This window comes from Culex quinquefasciatus, chromosome 3, assembly GCF_015732765.1.
Source record: "Culex quinquefasciatus strain JHB chromosome 3, VPISU_Cqui_1.0_pri_paternal, whole genome shotgun sequence".
NCBI classification, from domain to species: Eukaryota; Metazoa; Arthropoda; class Insecta; order Diptera; family Culicidae; genus Culex; species Culex quinquefasciatus.
The window spans coordinates 79,548,892-79,562,091 of record NC_051863.1 but is presented as its reverse complement, the minus strand read 5'-3'; the positions used below and the strand labels follow the sequence as shown (position 1 = coordinate 79,562,091).

General features: G+C 40.9%; 2 long non-coding RNA genes across 2 annotated transcripts in view; both read left to right on the top strand.

Moving 5' to 3' along the window:
• LOC119769783 overlaps nt 1–13,200 on the top strand; it is a 60,691-nt gene that overhangs the window by 25,362 nt on the left and 22,129 nt on the right. The gene's annotated exons all lie outside the window — the stretch shown is intronic.
• On the top strand, nt 4,332–5,111 carry LOC119769784. Its single transcript, XR_005278521.1, has 3 exons — nt 4,332–4,358; nt 4,428–4,499; nt 4,560–5,111. It is a non-coding gene; the product is annotated as an uncharacterized LOC119769784 (long non-coding RNA).

Here is a 13,200-nt window from a genome sequence, read left to right as displayed (position 1 = left end):
CTCATTAAAACTCAGGAGTACCACACCTGCATGGCGAAAAAGGGACTATTCTACAGATGGCACGTCCTTTTCGCAGGAGGTGACAACGATACACAGCTTTCCTACATGTATAGGAAAAAAGCAGAACAAGCTCGCTTTAAACTTTTATGGTGGCAAACTTTATCGTGTATCCCTGAACCGGAACCGTTAGAGAAAACTTTCAGCTCCACCATCTTGTCACATCATCTCATTAAAGCGGGACGAAATTTGCCATCAGAACAAATTTGAGACTTTGAAGGAAAGTTTGTGATGCCTCTCCCCAAGGTGAAAATCCACCAACAAGGTATTTCAATAGAGTTTTGTACCAGCATTGGTTTCCTGGAAGTTGGAAACTAGAACAAATAACACAACACAAGTTCTGAGTACCAAAGCTACCTAGAATTTGTGGGAGCGCTGGCTTAATTCAGTCGTCAGTAAAGATAAAACCAACTTTGATGGCATCAAGTAAATTATTACTGTCATTGTTATTATTTTTAAGTATTAGACGATGTGGATTAAAAGGGCATTTAAGTCAAAAAATACATCAAAATGATGCATTTCTTACACAGAAAAAAAATATTGTTATATTCATCAGTAAATGGTGACAGATTTTGTACCGAATAAAATGTGGAATATTACAACAATAAATGATGAATTTTCATCAGTCTGGTGAATATTCATCAGGTTCACATTTTTACACATTTTTAGGTAATATTACTCAAAACGAGGTAATTTTCAACCAACCAAATTTTCAACATTCTAAAATTTAACTTTTTTGCTGTGTAGCTAATTATTTTATTTGTTTGTAAATCCCTATCGACCACTATTGAATTACTGAGCATTCCCACCTTAAGTGTAAGTGACTCTGTTCAGCCAGTGAGCACAAACCAACGACAGGTTGTTTGCCAAATATGCTTAATGTTGACACAGAGATAAATAACAAACCCAACGCCAGCATAATTTATCAAGTTTCTCTCGCATATCAAAACAAGTTCAGGTGGCGCTGATAAGGTTCATGCTGGTATGATAAAAGTGAGCCAACTTTCACACCTTTGATATCGCGATTCTCATAATATAAGGTAGACATACTCATTCTGAATCAAAATGTTGTGAATTTTTCAATTTCATACGTAAGAAACCATAATTAAGGTCTTCCACCCTACTCAAAGAGCACTGCTTGAAGAAAGGTAAACTTTAAAAGGTACAACTTTGCCATATCGCGCGCAACACAAGGACATAACACCGCGCTGCTGGGACCTAGTGAGAAAAAGGATAAGTATCATTCACGCTACGACAGTGTAAAGAGTTTCCGGCAAACAAGACTCGGTTTGTAATTACCGGTGATGAAAACGATCCTTCTAAGGCGCTTATGCAGAGATTTATGGCATTATGAAACGAGCGGGAGAAGAGTTGTACTTTGCAGGTATCTGCAGACTCTTAAAAATCGGTTTCAAACTGGACACTTATTGATAAAAAGATACCAATACCAATAGGAGAATCCGAAACATAACACTTCGAATAGGTCAACGATATTCACAATCCCGTGAACTTTCAACCACAAGCAGAAACAAACAACAGCTGTCAAGCACATCGAGGTGGCAAAAGTCATCTTTTGGAACCCATTCAGTGCCAGTCTGCGGCCTCATGAATAACTCATTCAGCTTCTGCAGATGGGCCGCCGCCCAGACGATGCAAAGCGGACGATAATGAATGCTGAAAAAGGCCTTTATCCTCGGGTTAACCTTTCCTGGACGCTTCTTTTTTTGCTGCAAAAATGTGTTTTGAACATGCAAAACGGAGCCATCTCTCGGGATGATCATGGAGATGACGGGATACAAAGGCAAAACTTCTTGTTGCTCACTTTTGTCTGTTGTGTACAATCGCTGATGATTATTTTCAAAACAAGAAGGGAGAATTTGGGATAGGGACAACAGTTTTGACTCTTCCCCTTCGAGCGACATGCATTCATAATGAAGCAGCTAATCCATGTATTGTGTAAGTGACATAATGGAGCAGTTTTTTGGCTTCTGGTTTAAGAAAGTTGTTCAAGAGGTTATGTTTTACTATCCTTTGAATGTTGGTCTTATTGACCGCTCAACAGTTAGCAGATTGATATTATAATGTGATGGATTCCCTTTACTTTGAAACCTGTACGCACATTATTACATTTTTCAAACTGACCAAACTTCTAAAAAAATCCTAAAAATGGTGGTCAATACTTTTCATCGCAATTTCTGTCCATTGTGCAAAGATCAAAACTAAGTTTAGCGCACTCGAGTCAGCTCCCCACTTCATCTTGTTTGTTTTGCTTTTGACAAGGTCCAAACGAAGAAAGGCGGAAATAACGAATTCAGCCGTTCTCCAGGTGAAACAGTAATTTGTTCCAAACAATGCAATCATTTCGTACAGCTTTTCAAGATTTCCTCCAAAGTTCAAACACTTGAAATTTTTAACTGCTCCTTCATTGTTTCTTGACGAGATGCTCGAAAGCTCGCTCCTTTTATTCCACAGCATTCGACGAGAAAAGATCCAATTTGGCCTTTCACTTCAAGGTCTTTCCCATGGAGCTTGTCAATATGGGCCACAGATGAACCACAAACTGTGTGCCGACTGCACTTGACTGCACCGTGGTGTGTACTCTCGTTTTATATGGGAAAGTTTCGCGTTTAAAAATAGTCTCAGCCAGAAGAGCGGCGCGACAAGAAACGCTTGACTAAGCAAACAAATCAGTTACCAACCACTCCCACCTCCCACTGGCTGTTTCCGGAAGTGATTTTCATGCTCTCTTTTGCAGACGGCGCTGGGGGCAATGCTGGAAAAGTGCACGTCGTCGCTCGATACGTTTGTAGGAAAAGTCAGTGGCGCGACGAGCAGTTGGGCGTGACGCATTTCACGATGGGTTCTCAACGTTTTCTGTTTTGAGCTAACGGTGGGAGTGATTTGAATCGGTAAAGGTCATAAAAATTGATGTTTCAATTGCAACGAATTGAATCGAATGGAAGAGCTACTAAAAATGGCTAATTAAATTAAAAGCCAATCAAACTTGCTCATCTCTGCAACTAAAAATGTTTTTGCTAGAATTCTTTCCGTGAATCTGGTATCCTCGCAGCATCACGATTTAATTAAACTCTTCATTATGCGCACCGCACTGATTTGCTCCTCGTATGTTGGGGCCTTCAATACGCAAGTCGGACAGCACTCAAGAGGAAGCTGTATTTTTTTGGTGATGACCCAAAGGCACCTGTTTATTCGGAAACGACCTATGGCGCGAAATTTCAGGAAAGGTACCACTTCGAACGGATGCCGTAGTTTATTGGAATTTGTATCATTTATTTATAAACTAAGGCACGTCCCTGTGGCGTGATTTTGTGGCAAACGAGCCCTAAGGGGGTGGTGAGAGGCAGAGAGGGGTGTTATTATTATTTATCACCCCCAGGGTAATCATCGCCAGCGTTCCATAAGTGACATCTAGATTCAATGTTATGCTGCCGATCAAAGATTCATGAAATCGCTCCTCGGATCCGACAAGCAAAAAAAGGCGATAAAATCGACACTATGATGTTCGCCTGGGTTTGAAAATATGGCCCTGGCCACATGACAAGCTGTCTGTTCAGCTGATTGCTGATGCTCTTCAAGGGTTAGTTCACGGGCCAAGTTTTGCTTTGATCTACGATGTGAGTGATGACGTTGCGGCGATGAATTTTGTTAGAAGCGTCAGTCAGCTTCATCCTTTGGTTGACGAACAAGATTTCACCACAGACAGCCACTCAACTATAGTCAGTTAGTGAATCTTGGAGAACACATCCGTCATATTGTAACGTTGTTCGGTAATTTTAATTTTGTTGTAAATAAAAATGGAAAAGAATCTTCAGGACAAAACCCTATTACTTATCCCCTTCGAATGTGTTCGCCATACACATACAACATTCTCGGAAGACCAGGTTCGTTTCCAATTCAAATTTTGTATTTAAAGATTCAACCCTACATATTTAGTTTACTATAATATACTTAGCTATAATTTGTCGCGCTTGAGATACGTAGATGCCGGGTTGCCAGTTATTAATATCTGTAGGAAATCATTTTAGGATTGGATAAAAGATGGCGGTAATGATTTATAAACTTTAAGGTCTTTAAGTTGGTATGGTAAAATGTCAGATATGATGATAAGGTAAATTTGGAGTTTTTGAGGTTTCGAGGTGACGAAATTCCGTCGACTCGGCCATTTCGCAAACGATTCGGCTGGTATCCAGAAGTGTAGTGGCTCGCGTGTGAACTTTTTCCTTTAGTTCTTTGGACAAGTTAAGGAACTTGTTTAACTTTTTCCTTCAAACCTATTTAAGGTAAAAAGATATATAAAGAGAACGAAACGTAGTGAATTTATTAACCCTTTTGGCATTTTTTGTGTATAGTTCTACGGTTTGCGAACCGTTCTTTTTCATCGAGTCACCTTTCTGTGTGACCTTTCTTTACATACCAAGAAGGTAAGGTTTTTTTTGAATTAAATAACTATAGTGAAACTAATTTACGTTCGCGTTGGACAGCGCTCGTTCAACGGGCGCTTGGTATAGGCTGGTTTTTTCTCATACCCGTTTCTGCGGAAACGATCCCGACGGTGGAACTCTCCACGTGGTTTTGCGAAACCTAACCTCCAATTCGGAACCGATCCTGCAACCGGGCACCCCCTCGTGTCCCCTGCTCCGCTCGTGCGTGCTGCTAAGGCCCGCCTTTCGAGGCAGTCAAACGGAGGTCGAGGTAATTCGCTAAAGTTATCGTTTGCGAGATACCCATCGGTCGCCAATTGCCGATTGGAAGTTAGGATCCCAACCCGCTACAACCCCCCTCGTGGATCCGCCGAGAGCGTACGCCGACAAATGCGTACAATAAAGTGTCTGGATTCGTTTGAGTTTTAACTTAAAGCCTCCAATGGTGGGGTGTTCGTTTGCTCTTACTTGACGACGACACTGTCCGGACCTGCGCCGACCTCGTGTCGAACGCGCCGCGCGGCATTCCGTGCCGAACGCGCCGAGCTTAGCTCGTGTAAAGCTCTCGAGTAACAACCCGAAGAAATCGGAAGTCTTCCGTCCAGCCGAGCCTCCTCCGCAACGTTAAGTACGGCCATACGCGCACGAGCACACCGGCTGTCGCCCAAGTTCAGCCCTGGAGTCCCGCTCCACCTTAACAAACTCATCGCGCCGAGGATAAACATCGCGGCGAATCGAAGAACCCTCGCCGAAGCTGCCAGCATTACCAGGACGCAGCCATCGCCGCCGCCGTCACCGCTGCTGTGGTTGCCGCGGTCACCACCACCAACGTACGCAACGCATCATAAACCCTGCGCAGGTATGCTAGTATTAGTCATGGCCATGTACAATACGAGTTTTCCCCCTATGCCACCCCGCTTAACCGAACGAGACTTTTCTTTAGCATAATGTAAATACACTGTGAAATGAATTCACCCATTCCTCTTTGGTATTAAAGATAAATTAAATTTCCCATTGAAATGCCTTGAATAAATCACCGTTTTCCCTTACGTTTTTCCTAGTTCTCTTTTTATTACCTTATTTACCTTTTCCGTTAATTTCCGTTCCAAAAAGCCAACTGTTCGAAAGCCACTTTATTCGAAAAGTTTAGTTATTTAGATACATTTACCAAACCAACTTTCTGACACGTTAAAGCCATTTGTATTAAGCACCAAGTTTCGACTCCGACCATCGACCCTGAGAGCAAAGTCGGGCAAAATCACAACACGACGGGTGGTCTCTTGTTAACAGCAAGAGTGGCGCATAAGCCACTGCGTTTAATCAAACAAAACTTTCATCGTACGTTTAGGTCGGTTACATTGGCGCCCAACGTAAAAAGTTTTCCATAGAATTTGCTTTTGTTGGATGATATTTGAATAGGAAAAGAAAGTAGCGCTGTTTGTTTTATATTTTTTTTCAGTTTCCTTTTTTTTTTTTTTGAAACTGTACATATTTAAACGAAATCGAAGTGTTATGAAATTTCTCTCAATTTTTTTTAAAGGTTGCTACATCACCACATTTATCAACGATATTTTTTTGTAGATATATATTTTTTTTAGTGGTTAAGTTTTTTTTAATTTGTACATACTTTCTATTGAAAATGATATTTGAACATTTTTTGTAAATATAAGTTTTTTTTTTAAATTTACGTTATTTTCATACTGATATAACGAGTTAGGCGAATAGAAAGTTATAGTTTTAGTTAGTTTGAAAATGGAATCGTACATTTTTCCCTCCACATCAACTTTGAACGACGAAGAATTGAATTTTGAACTTAAATTACGTAATAAGCAAATTTATCCAAATGAAAAATTAGAACAAAAACAACTATTCGTCAAAAGATTGTTCACCGAAGACAGAGAGAAGAAAACAAAATACAAAGGAATTAATTTTTATGAAAATGAAAAACCAATTATCGTTAAAAACGTTGATGAAATTATTGAGAAATTGAACACTACATTTGATCGTCGTCTTCTGTCAAGGTTGCGACATTACCTAATTCGAGCCAATTATGCTTTAACAGCGTCTGAGTTTGACGAAACTGACAAAACATACCCAATCAAGGAAATTGAAGATGTTTTCACAAAATTTAAAAAGAAAATCAAATACAGCAGTGAGGATGAGGAACTGTTAGAATCAGAAGGAAACGAGAAGGATGGAAAGAATGATAAGAAGAAAGATGAACCTACTAACAAAGATGATAAGTTGGGAGTTTCCTCCAAACTGAATGCATCGCTTGATATAATTTTAAGCAAATTAAGTCTCGCTTCGGAAAGAATTACAGATTTTATCGAAGCGAGCCAATTAAAAAAGCTTAACAGAACGGGATATGATTGGTCAGATTATTCGAACAGTGAAGACGAAAGAGAAAGGGGAAGAAGAAACAGAGATTCCAGGGGTAATAAAAGCCATGGAGACTCTAAGCAACCCAGACTGGGAGAATATGATAGGTGGAGACGTGGTCGAAAAATTTTTCAGGGACCGGAACCGGATCCGATACCGGGACCTAGCAGACAGAACTTTTCGAATCATGGTCGTGGTCTCGGCGGGACATCATTCCATAATGATCAAAGTCGGGGCAGAAAGGTGAACCGGGGAGGTAACCCGTCTCATAACGACAGACAGCAGGGCTACGATAGCTCAGATGACTACGGTTCAGGCAGCTCGAGTCGTGACGTCAGGCGACAACCCAGCAAGAACCGAGCGGTAAGCCGCCACCGGAACAACAGAGGGAGATCCCTTAGCAGTTCCGATGGTCACGCCGATCGAGATGGTCCACAAAGGCGACACAGGAGGCGTTCCGGAAATCCACACCGACGAGACACTTCCGACCGTAGTTCGAGTGCATCCAGACACAGGCGTGGGTACCGGAGATCGCGAGTTGAGAACTGGGACCTGATCTTCTCAGGTGACAACAGGTCAATTCAGGTGGAGGATTTTCTGTATCGAATCAAAAAGTTGGCCAAGCACGAGGACGTGTCACAAGGCGAGTTGCTTCGGAACATACATCACCGATTAAAGGGTGAAGCGTACGACTGGTGGTTCACGCGCGAGGAGAATTTCACCAGATGGTCTAGATTTGAAGACGAAATCCGTTTCAGGTACGGAAACCCAAACCGGGACAGGGGAATTAGGGCTCAGATTAGGGAGTTGAAACAGAAACGGGGAGAAAAGTTTGTTGCTTACGTAACAGAGGTCGAAAAACTGAATCAATGTCTAGTTCGACCATTTTCTCCAGATACCTTATTTGAACTAATTTGGGAAAACATGAGGCCCCATTATCGTTCGCGCCTTTCAACAATTACTGTTGAAGATTTGGAACATTTGATTGAATTAAATCACAAAATTGACGCTAATGATCCTTTCTTTTTTAAGCCACTGAACGGAACAAGGAACGATGTTAATCATCTAACCGTGGAAGAAAGTGATTATTCTGATGATGAAGGATTTCAGGTGAACGCCATTCAGAAACAGCGAACACCTAGACAATCAGCACCACCTGGTGGTCAGTCTAGAGCTGCGAATATTTCAAATGATCGTCCAACTTCAGACCAACAACAACAACCAGGTACAGCGGAGGTTCCAGTTTGTTGGAACTGCCAGGCCATCGGCCATGCTTGGAGAGAATGTACTAAACCAAAACTAGTTTTCTGTTATGCTTGTGGGAAGTTAGGTCGAACAGCTCGAACTTGTGAGAAGAATCACTACCCTACATCCCAAGAAGATCAAGATCAAGATCAGTCGACAAACTGGCGGCGGGATGCTTGATCGGGAATTCAACCATCTCGCCAGTAGAAACAATTCCCAGCGAAGATGAATCTACTTACTTAAATAACAACTCAGTCTTACAAATTAGGGTTAATCCTAGTGCTTGCCCACACATCAAAGTTAACGTGTTAGGTTCAGAAATTGTTGCACTGCTTGACTCTGGTGCTGGAATAAGTGTCATGAGCTCTTTGAACTTAATCGAAGCTCATGGACTACAAATTTTGAAATCTAATATCAAAGTCTGCACGGCCGACGATACCGAACACACTTGCCTAGGTTATGTGAACGTTCCATACACGCTAGGAAATGAAACTAAAGTTGTATCAACACTAGTCGTACCTCAAATTAAAAAACCATTAATTCTAGGAATGGATTTTTGGAAAGCGTTTAAGATTCGACCAGTAATGACCACAAACAACAGGACGGAGGAGTTGGACCTGACGTGGACCTCCACGCTTAGCGATACGCCTAACGTCAACTGCCTACGCGTAGAGAATGGCCATGCGTTGGTGGACAACGAGATCATTGCGTTGTCAATACACATCATGGAGTTTGACGTGGATGAGGATCAGATTCATATGAAATCTCAACCCGAAGAGGACGATTCTTTAGACATTCCCACGCTAGAGCTGCCAGAAGATCCGGAAGCTCTGATTGACGCGGTGGAAACAGAACACCCGTTGACTGTTGAGGAAAAACGTCAGCTGAAAGATGTCCTGCGGCAGTTCGATTGCACCAGCGAAGGTCGTCTTGGGAGGACAACCCTCATTGAGCACGAGATCGAACTCGTGGAAGGGACCAACATGAAGGAGTTACCGATGTATCGTTACTCGCCGAAGATCTGGGAGAACGTCGAGCAGGAGTTAGAGCGTTGGAAAACGTTGGATGTTATCGAGGAGTGTACAACCGAGTTCGCCAGCCCCCTGGTTCCAGTAAAGAAAGCGAACGGAAAAATCCGAGTTTGTTTGGACTCGCGCCGGATCAATTCTGTCACTAAGAAGGACGCTTACCCGATGAGGAATATGTCGGAGATCTTTCACCGGTTGCAGAAAGCGAAGTACTTTAGTATAGTTGACTTAAAGGATGCGTACTTTCAAATACCACTTCGGGAAAGTTCGCGTAACTACACTGCCTTCCGCACGCCCAAAGGCCTTTTTAGGTTCAAAGTTGTCCCTTTTGGCCTAAAAAACGCGCCGTTCACGATGAGTAGAGTTATGAATCTCGCAATTGGCTTCGATTTGGAGCCAAATGTGTTTATATATCTAGACGATATTGTTATCGCCACGGAAGACCTGAACGAACACTTCAGGCTCCTGAATGAAGTTGCGAGTAGGCTCAAACGAGCGGGTTTAACAATATCTGTTGAAAAAAGCCGGTTTTGTCGAAAGCAAGTGCGATATTTAGGCTACCTTTTAACTGAAAACGGCCTCGCGATCGATAGTGCCAAGTTAGAACCGATACTCAATTACCCGCGCCCGAAGACCATCCGCGAAGTAAGAAGATTAATGGGACTAATGGGATTCTATCAGAAGTTCATTCATCGTTACAGTCACGTGACTGCCCCAATAACTGATTTGTTGAAGAAGACCAAGAAGTTCCGGTGGTCTGAAGAGGCCGACAACGCGTTGAGTGAATTAAAATCAGTGTTAACGTCCGCCCCCGTTTTATCAAACCCCGATTACTCGCGACCATTCTTAATCGAGACTGACGCGTCCCAGCTCGCCGTGGGTGCTGCTCTGATGCAAGAATTTGACGAAGGAAAACGTATTATTGGTTATTTTAGCAAAAAATTATCGAGTACGCAAAGGAAATATTCCGCGACGGAAAAAGAGTGTTTAGGAGTGCTTCTCGCCGTGGAAAATTTTCGACATTACATTGAAGGATCGACATTCACCGTGGTTACCGACGCGAAAAGTATCACCTGGTTGTTCTCAATTTCCGCCGCGAACGCGACCTCTCGTTTGTTAAGATGGGCTTTAAAATTACAATCGTACGATTTTGTTATACAATACCGGAAAGGGAAAGATAACGTTCTAGCTGATTGCCTCTCGCGAATCGAGACCGTCCAGATCGTTGACCAAGACTACGTCGAACTCAGAAAGAACATTCAGAAAGGCCCAGACAAGTTTAAGAGCTTTAGAGTTTCTGGGGAACGTATTTACAAATACATCGAAGAACCCGGAGCGTTTAGGGACAAACGATTTGAATGGAAATATTATCCACCTAGGTCCGAACGAACCGAAATCATTCACAAAATTCACGATTCAGCACACCTGGGATACGACAAAACATTAAACAAACTCAGGGAAACCTATTTCTGGCCAAACATGCCTACCGAAACAAAGAAATTTTGTCGCGAGTGCATTCCATGCAAAACCGCGAAAGGAATCAACATAAATCCAACTCCAGCTATGGGTTCTCAAAAGAAATTCTGCGACCACCCTTGGCAATTCATAACATTAGATTATGTTGGGCCTTTTCCAGCGTCAGGTAGAAATAGAAGCACTTGTTTGCTCGTTCTAACTGATGTGTTTACTAAGTTCGTCCTTGTCCAACCTTTTAGACAGGCAACAGCATCATCATTAGTACATTTTCTAGAACAAACGGTATTTTTGTTGTTTGGTGTACCGGAAATGGTTTTATCCGATAATGGCACACAATTTTTGTCAAAAGAATTTTCCAAACTATTAGAACATTACGGAGTTAAACATTGGCTTACACCTTCTTACCACCCACAGGTGAATAACACTGAAAGGGTAAACAAAGTAATAACAACTGCAATCAGGGCCACTTTGAAGGGAAATCACAAAACATGGGCGGAAAACATTCAACAAATCGCTTGTGCGATTAGGAATTCAGTACACGAATCGACAAAATATTCACCTTATTTTCTGACTTTTGGTCGCAACATGATTTCAAATGGAATGGAATACGAAAATTTACGAGAAATGAACACACCAACTAGTACCACCCTAAGCGAACAAGAACGAGAAGAATTGTACAAAGAAGTACGTAAAAACTTAGCAGAAGCTTACCAGAAGCAAGCGAAATATTACAATACAAGATCTAACTCAAAAGCACCAACTTATGTTGTGGGAGAAAAAGTTTTGAAGAAGTGTACCTTATTATCGGACAAATCGAAAGATTTTTGCGCCAAACTTGGACCAAAATACGTCGAAGCTTACGTGAATCGAGTTCTCGGAGATAGTTACGAATTAAAAGACAAAGACGACAAGATTTTGGGCATTTTCCATGCAACTTTCTTAAAAAAGTTTTAAATGTACATAAAATAATCGAACTTATTGAAACTATGTTAGTAAATATTGCTACATTATTTTACCTAGCCTTAGAAATGTCGAAACGACATTCGTACATAAATTAAGAAAAAATCTACTTAGTTTTATATTAGTAAACAAACACATTATTCACTATCGCTCACCAGTTTCTTCATTCATGAATCGTTTAAGTTTAGATCCAACTTTCAGCATGTCGACGTGGATTCATTGATGATTAGTCTTGAAACACTTCTTTGAAGCCGTCGAGCATAAATTTCATTGATCAAATCCCTCGGGGCAGCATAAATTTCATTCATCCGTATCCGTGTGTAGTATTGGTGAAATCTGTAGAACGTCCCTCTGGCACACCCTGCATTATTGATGTTGTTTTAGTAGGATAATTTACCTGTAAATAAATAAAAATCTAATTAGTTTAACGATAAAATATTCTTAGTACCGAATACTCTCCAGTTTTCACGATCTTAGTGAAATTTTTCTTGAATTTTCGAAGGTTTCTGTAGGTAAAGTTGCAGCACACGTTTTCTCTGCTTCCTTGTTTGTTTTGACAGCTGATTTGACGGTGTCATTCCGATGCAGGGCTGGGTTAGGATTTGGTTAGGATATGCTGTCAGTTTTCGATGACTTTTGTCTGTCACAATTTTAAGCGAGATAATTCTATGTTTCTGTCAAACACTCGTTTGATGATTAGAATATTTTATGGCAATTTTTGTTTGGAGTTTTACATTGAAGTAGAACAATAATTACCATTCGAACTTGTGAGCAAGTTGTGGTGATTATGTTCGTGTTTTGGGACTGGTTGATTGTTATTTGGTGTCGACGATTTAGTCGATGAAAGACGATCATTCAATCTTTACGTTTGTTTGGATTTAGACGATTATTTTCCTGCGAGTGGACACTAAATCCATTGGGAAAAAAAATTTAGGCCAGTATGAATGATGTTGAATATGTCCTTTCACATTATTTTTGAGAGAAGCTTTGGTCGATCACCTGACAGCATTGAAAAAAAATATTAGAGGAAGGCAGTAAAAGAAACTGAGAGAGATGAATTAACTATTTTTTTTCTCTGAATAATTTTTTTCACGTGAACAGTTTATTTTGAAGTTATGAAAATTTGTTCAATTTTTCAATTGAACAAATTTTCATAAAACGAGGTGGTGTGATGTAACGTTGTTCGGTAATTTTAATTTTGTTGTAAATAAAAATGGAAAAGAATCTTCAGGACAAAACCCTATTACTTATCCCCTTCGAATGTGTTCGCCATACACATACAACATTCTCGGAAGACCAGGTTCGTTTCCAATTCAAATTTTGTATTTAAAGATTCAACCCTACATATTTAGTTTACTATAATATACTTAGCTATAATTTGTCGCGCTTGAGATACGTAGATGCCGGGTTGCCAGTTATTAATATCTGTAGGAAATCATTTTAGGATTGGATAAAAGATGGCGGTAATGATTTATAAACTTTAAGGTCTTTAAGTTGGTATGGTAAAATGTCAGATATGATGATAAGGTAAATTTGGAGTTTTTGAGGTTTCGAGGTGACGAAATTCCGTCGACTCGGCCATTTCGCAAACGATTCGGCTGGTATCCAGA